Below are 8,427 nucleotides of genomic sequence, written 5' to 3'. Positions count from 1 at the left end.
ACACAAAGATAAATTCAAAATGGATTAAAGACCTAAATGTAAGACCAGGAACTATAAAACTCTTAGTGGAAAACATAGGTAGAACACTGAATGACATAAGTTAAAGCAAGATCCTCTATGAGCCACCTCCTAGAGTAATGGAGATAAAAGCAAAAGTAAACAAGTGGGACCTGATTAAACTTAAAAGCTTTTGCACAGCAAAGGATACTATAAGCAAGGTGAAAAGACAGCCCTCAGAATGGGAGAAAATAATAGCAAATGAAACAACCAACAAAGGATTAATTTCCAAAAAATACAAGCAGCTCATACAACTCAATACCAGAAAAACGAACAACCCAATTAAAAAGTGGGAAAAGGACCTAAGCAGACATTTCTCCAAACAAGACATAGAGAAGGCTAACACATGAAAAGATGCTCAACAGTGATCATTATTGGAGAAATGCAAATCAAATCTACATTGAGATATCACTTTATGTCAGTCAGAATGGCCATCATTAAAAAGTCTACAAACAGTAAATGCTGGAGAGTGAGTAGAGAAAAGGGAACACTCTTGCACTGTTGGAGGGAATGTAAATTGATACAGCCACTATAGAAGACAGTATGGAGATTCCTGAAAAAACTAAGAATAAAAGCATCATGTGACCCAACAATCCCATTCCTAGTCATAGATCCCGAGGAAACCAAAATTAAAAAAGACACATGTATTTCACTGTTAATTGCAGCACTATTTACAAAAGTTAGAACATGGAAGAAACCTAGATGTCCATCGACAGATGAATGGATAAAGAAGTTGTGGTACATATACACAATGGAATATTACTTGGCCATCAAAAGGAACGCATTTGAGTCAGTTATAATGAGGTGGATGGACCTAGAACCTATTATACAAAGTGAAGTAAATCAGAAAGAGAAAGATAAATATCATATACTAAGGCATATAGGCATATATATGGAATCTAGAAAAATGGTACTGAAGAATTTATTTACAGGACAACAATGGAAAAACAGACATGGAGAATAGAGTTATGGTTATGGGGAGAGAGGAGGAGAGGGTGAGGTGTATGGAGAGAGTAACATGGAAACTTACATTACCATATGTAAAACAGATAGCCAACAGGAATTTGCTGTATGGCTCAGGAAACTCAAACAGGGGCTCTATATCACCTAGAGGTATGGGATGGGGAGAGAGATGGGAGGGAGTTTCAAAAGGGAGGGGATATATGTATACTTATGGCTAATTCATGTTGAGGTTTGACAGAAAACAACAAAATTCTGTAAAGCAGTTATCCTTCAACTAAAAAATAAATAATTTTTTAAATGGTCAGAATATCTACATAGACATTTCTCCAAGGAAGACATAGAGAGGACCATAAAGCACATGAAAAGATGCTCAACATCACTAATTATTAGAGAAATTAAAATAAAAGCTACAATTAGGTACCAGTTCACACCAGTTAGAATAGCCATCATCAAGAAATCTACAAACAATAAAAGCTGGAGAGTATATGGAGAAAATGGAACCCCCCCATCACTGTTGCTGGTAGTGTAAATATGTGGAATCCTTATGGAGAACCATATGGAGGTTTCTTAGGAAACTAAGAATAGAGCTAACATATGATCCAGCAATCCCATTTCTTGGCATCTATCTGGAGAAAAACATGTTTTGAAAGCAGACCTGCAGCACAATATTCATTGTATTACTATTTACAATAGTCACACAAGAAAGCAACCTAAATGTCCATCTACAGATAAATGGATAAAAGAAGATGCAGTACATAAATATAATGGAATATTTACCCAGCCATGAAAAAGTATGAAATAATGCCATTTGCATCAATAAGGATGGACCTGCAGAGTATAGATAAAGTGAAGTAAGTCAGACAGAGAAAGACAAATATCAATATCACTTGTATGTAGAATCTTTTTAAAAGTGATACAAATGAGCTTATTTATGACACAGAGACAGACTCAAAGACTTACAGAAAGAAATTATGGTTTCCAGGAAGGGAGGGTGATGGAGAGGAATATAATGGGAGTTTGGGATTGGTATATACACACTGCTATAGATAGATAACCAACAAGGACCTACTGTATAACACAGGGAACTCTGCTCAATACTCTTTAATATCCTAAATGGGAAAATAATTTGAAAAAGATTAGATACATGTATATGTATAACTGAATCACTTTGCTGTACACCTGAAACTAACAACATTTTTAACCAACTACCATTCAATATAAAATAAAAACTAAAAAAAAAACTTTAATCAATTGACCAATAATGTAAGGGTTTCCTTTTAGACTCATATTTATAATATATATGCCAATACTACACAGAGTTGATTGGTGCAGCTTTGTAGTAAGATTTAAAATCAGGAATATGTGTCTTTCAAATTCATTATTCTCTTTCAACTTTTTCTGGCTATTCTGAATCTGTTGCATTTCCATATGAATTTTAGAATAAGTAAGACAATTTCTGAAAGAACCCAACTAGTATTGTTAGTAGAGACTGCATTCAATCTGTAGATCACTTGCAGGAGTCCATTTTGTCTAATATTTTCATACTTGCTCCGTCTCCTTTTTTATTATTGTTTTCATGATGGTTATTGTTTTCATATTAAATACTTTTACTTTAAACTGAAGTTTGTCTTTGAATCTAAGTTGTGTCTCTTATGTGCATGTATTATGTTTATCAAATCTTTCAGTATCTTACTTTTAATTATAGAGTTTAGTCCATTTACATTTAATGCAATTAAGGATAAAATACTATTTATGCCTAACATTTTTCTATTTGGTGTCATATATTTCATGTCTTTTTGTTCTTCTATCATTGGATTTTTGTAGTTAAATACATACTTTTATGTATACTATTTTAATTCCCTTGTCACTTTGCTTTTTAAAAAAAGATATTTATTTTATTTATTTGTTTGACTGTACCAGTCTTAGTTGCAGCACACAGGACCTTCAGTCCTCATTGTGGCATGTGGAATCTTTAGTCGCGGCATGCCAACTCTTAGTTGCAGCATGTAGGATCTAGTTCTCTGACCAGGAATTGAACCTAGGACCCTACATTGGGAGTGCAGAGTCTTAGCCACTAAAACACCAGGGAAGTCCCTCTTGTCAATTCTTTTCTACATAATTCTATTTTCTTAATGGGTTCTCTGAGGATTATAATTAATATCTTAATATATAATGATACATTAAATAGTTTGGATTACCATCTTTTTTCAATAATAATAAAAAAAATTTGCTGTTGTATTACTCCATCTCCCCATTATGCTGCTATTATCACAAATTATATCTTTGTAAATCATATGCTTATCAACATTGATTTATAATTACAGCCTTATGCAGTTGTATTTCAAATCAGGTAGAACTAAAAATGAGTTACAAAAATACATTTATACTGTTTTTATCATTTACCTTTGTAGATATGAAACTTTAGAATATATATATATATATATATTTACAATTTCTATCTCATTGATATTTGGTAAGAAATAATCCTCCTACTTTCTTTTATGAGAGAGTAAGTTGTCATATTCAGTTCTTTAGACAAGGTTTCCTTTAGTTCTTTGGAAATGTTTAAAATAGTACATTTAACTCACATCTGAGTTTTCTCAGGGGCAGTTTCTATTAAAAGTTGTTCTCCTTTGTATGACCCTTACTGTCTTTTGTCATTACACACCTCATATTTTTTAATTAAAATTCTACATTTTAAATAACATAATGTGGCAACTCTGAAAATCAGATTCTCCTAGCTTCTCAGGATTTAATGTTGCTGCTTATTGTTGTCATTGTTATTTCATTTCTTTTGTGAGTTTTATGAGCTATTTTTGTAAACTCTGTGTTTTTTGTGTATAGCTATTGAACTCTCTGCCCTGATTGCTTAGTAATCTGCTAATAATTGGACAGCAATTTCCTTAAAGTCTTGGAAACAATAAATGCTTCCATCTTTGCTGAGAAATACTGTATGTTTGTTGGGCATGCCTTCAACACTCAGCCAAGCAGTTGATAACCATACATTACCTTTCTGTCCCTACTTGTACAGAACTCCAAGGTCAGCTAGTGGAGAGGGTACAGGTTCTTCTCAGTTCTTACCCAAGCATGCACACAGCCCTAGGCATATGTAGGCCTTCTGGATTCCTAGGAATATGTTGGAGCTTGTCAAAGTCCTTATCTACAATACAGCTCAATCCTCTGCTTCTCCTTTTAATCTTTTTGTTAATCTACTGTTTTCCACAAACATTATTCATTATCTCTGCTGCTGCTGCTGCTGCTAAGTCACTTCAGTCGTGTCCAACTCTGTGCGACCCCATAGACGGCAGCCTACCAGGCTCCCCCATCCCTGGGATTCTCCAGGCAAGAATACTGGAGTGGGTTGCCATTTCCTTCTCCAATGCATGAAAGTGAAAAGTGAAAGTGAGGTTGCTCAGTGGTGTCCGACATTCAGCGACCCCATGGGCTGCAGCCTACCAGGCTCCTCTGTCCATGGGGTTTTCCAGGCAAGAGTACTGGAGTACAGTGCCATTGCCTTCTCCGATTCATTATCTCAGCCAGATGAAAATTTAAAACACATATCTGTGGTTGTTTTTAACAAATACCTACATTCTACACCTCCCCACCCCCCGCCAAGAAAGAACACTTTTTATCATTGGACGAGAGCTTAAAATTAAACATTCAGAAAACTAAGATCATGGCATACAGTCCCATCTCTTCATGGCAAATAGATGGGGAAACAATGGAAACAGTTACAGACTTTATTTTTTTGGACTCCAAAATCACTGCAGATGGTGACTGCAGCCATGAAATAAAAGTTGCTTGCTCCTTGGAAGAAAAGCTATGATCAAGCTAGTCAGCATACTAAAAAGCAGAGACATTACTTTGCCAACAAAGGTCCATCTAGTCAAAGCTATGGTTTTTCCAGTAGTCATGTATGGATGTGAGAGTTGGACTATAAAGAAAGCTAAGCACCGGAGAACTGATGTTTTTGAACTGTGGTGTTGGGGAAGACTCTTGAGAGTCCCTTGGACTGCAGGGAGATCCAACCAGTCCATCCTAAAGGAAAGCAGTCCTAAATATTCATTGAAAGGACTGATGCTGAAGCTGAAACTCCAATACTTTGGCCACCTGATGCAAAAAACTGACTCATTGGAAAAGACCCTGATGCTGGGAAAGATTGAAGGCAGGAGGAGAAGGGGATGACAGAGGATGAGATGGTTGGAAAGCATCACTGACTCGATAGACATGAGTTTGAGTAAGCTCCAGGAGTTGGTGATGGACAGGGAAGCCTGTTGTGCTGCAGTCCATGGGGTCGCAAAGAGTTGGATACGACTGAGAGACTGAACTGTACTGAGAGCTGAGTTGGTCTTGTAAGGCGGATCTTGCAGTAAACCAACAGACAGATAACAATTCTTTGATAATAATTTTTCAAGAGAGTTGTTTCATTTTACTTCCTCTAATGGCTGTCAAGATGCTTTGGAATATGGGCTGGTATTTTTTTAAGTTTATGGCATAATCGGAGAGAAGTTAGAGCCTGGATGCATCTGCCTGCAATGTGGGAGACCTGGGTTCTATCCTGAAGTCAGAAAGATCCCCTGGAGAAGGAAATGGCAACCCACTCCAGTACTCTTGCCTGGAAAATTCCATGGATAGAGGAGCCTGGTAAGTTACAGTCCATGGGATCACAAAGAGTTGCACATGACTGAGCAACTTCACTTCTAGAGCCTGGAACTTATAATACCATATAGAAAATGATAATACCATACAGCTCACTATTCTTACTGAGATTCAATTGTGTTTCTTGAATAAACACTAGTCAGGTTTCTAAAAGTCTTTTGTTAACTTCAGTGTTTTGAAAATGTTAATTTTGACAAATTTTACCAGGTTTTACCTTGCTTTTATAACAGGGAAAATTTGGGGAGGTCCAAATGCCTGTCCTTTTCACTGACATCATCCTATACAATTGCTTTCTAATTGATTAAGAAAAAAAGTAAACAAGTATGCAATTCTGCTTTGTATTATTACCTACATAATTACATGTATTGGAGTTGTTAATATTTTCATGGGGATTCAAATTAGAATCTGGTGTCACTTCCTTTCAAGCTAAAGAATTTCCTTTAGTATTTCTTGTAAGGCATATCTTCAAGCAACAAATTCTTTGTTTTAATTTGTGAATGTCTTAATTTCTCCTTCATTTTTAAGGATAACTTTGCCATACAATTCTTGTTTCATAGTTTATTTTCTTTCTCTCTGCACTTTGGCTATGCTGTCCAAGTAATTCTATTGTTTCTGATAACAGGTCATATGTTATTCTTGTGATTTTCTTGTGTATGATGAGTCACTTTTCTCTTTTCAAGAATCCTTGTTTTTGGCAGTTAAACTGTGGTTAGATGTGTATATTTTTGAATTTATCTTACATGAAGTTCACTGAGCATTTTGGATGTGTGGATTACTGTTTTTCAATAAAATTGGGATGATCCCAGCTAATATTTGTTCAGATATTCTTTCTCTTTCTCTGATCGACTTCTGGACTCCCACTATGTGTACCCTTGATGGTGTCCCACAGGTCTCTTTATTCTTTCTCATTGTTTTTCCTTTCTGTCCATCAGACTGGAAAATACCAAGTGATATATTCTTCAAGCTTACTGATTCTTTCTTCTACCAGGTTAAATCTTCCATTGAGCACCTTTAATAATTTTTTTTTAAATTTCAGTTATTTAACTTTTCAACTCTAGAAGTTTTATTCAGTTCTTTCTTTTTTTAAACTTTCATTATCTTTCTCTTTGTGCTTAGTCACCCAGTCATGTCCTACTCTTCGTCACCCCATGGACTGTAGCCTGCAAGGATCCTTTGTCTATGGAGATTCTTCAGGCAATAATACTGGAATGGGTTGCCATGCCCTCATCCAGGGGATCTTCCCAACCCAGGCATCATACCCAGGTCTCCCACACTGCAGGCAGATTCTTTACCATCTGAGCCACCAGGGAAGCATCTTTCTCTTTAGTAAATCTATATTTAGTGAGTCATTGTTTTAATGCTTTTCTTTAATTCAGAATTAAAGAATTCTTTAATGTGCATAACTTTTAGTAAAAAAAAAAAAAAAACACCTTTTTAACTAATATAATGTGGCAACTCAGGAAATTAGTTGCTCTCTTCCACAAGATTTGTCTTTATGGCTCTTATTTTTGTTACTGTTTGTTTAGTGGCTTTCCTCATCTAACTCTGTGAAGTCTATATTCTTTGACATATGTGGCGACTGAAGTTCCTGCTTGGATAGCTTAATGACCAACTAATAAGTGAATTAAAATGTCCTTGAATGCCTGAAACCAGTACATTTTCTAGCTGTTACAAAGGAGTTCAGTGTATATGTCGGAACAAGCCTTAAATATTCAGTTAAGCTGTTTTCAACTCTGCCTTAGCTTTCATGATCATAGTGAAGCATCACAAAGTCAGACAGAAGTGATAGATGAAGGCCTTTTCATGTCTTTCCATTCAAATAAGGAAAAGAACATCAATGAATGAAATAAAGAATATAAAAGCAACAAAGAAAATCTGCAAAAAAAAACCCAACCAAACAAACCTTTGTTCTTCAGAAAGGTAAAAAAGTGGCAAACTTTTACTTCAAGTGACCAAGAAAAAAAAAAAAAAAAGAAATTTCAAATTACTAAAATCAGAGATGGACATTAACAATAATTTTACATAATAAAAAGTATTATAATGGAATGCTATGAACAATTGCATGCCAATAGTTACCCTAGATGAAATGGATAAATTCCCATGAAAACACAAATTATTTAAAATGATTCAAGGAAAAATAGGAAACATTAATAGACATATTACATAAAAGAGAGTGATTCAGTTATCTAAAATCTTACAAAAAGAAGTCAAGGATGATTTCTTACTGAATTCTACTGGACCACATTCCAACTCATCTTATGAGGTCATTACTGTGTGCTCATTCACCAAGTCATGTCTGATGCTTTGTGACTCCATGAACTGCAGCCCATCTGCTTCTCCTGTCCATTGGATTTTCCAGGCAAGAATACTGGAGTGGGTTGCCATTTCCTCCTCCAGGGGATCCTCGTGACCCAGGGGTCAAACCCGCACCTTCTGCAACTCTAGCTTTGTAGGGGGATTCTTAACCCCATGGACTGTAGCCTGCCAGGCTCCTTTGTCCATGAGATTTCCAAGACAATAATACTGGAGTGGGTAGCCAGTCCCTTCTACAGTGACAATTGGATATCCACATGCAAAAGAGTGAATGTGGATGTTTACTTCCCACCATACACAAAAATTAACTCAAAATGGAAGGGATACCTGCATGTAAGAGTTAAAACTAATTCAAAATTATTAAATTTTTAGATAAAAACTGTAATGGGTTGAATTGCATTGCTCCCCTCCAATTGTTGCATTTATAAACTTTAG

The sequence above is a fragment of the Cervus elaphus genome, chromosome X, assembly GCF_910594005.1.
Source record: "Cervus elaphus chromosome X, mCerEla1.1, whole genome shotgun sequence".
Lineage (NCBI taxonomy): Eukaryota > Metazoa > Chordata > Mammalia > Artiodactyla > Cervidae > Cervus > Cervus elaphus.
This window is presented reverse-complemented; position numbering follows the sequence as displayed.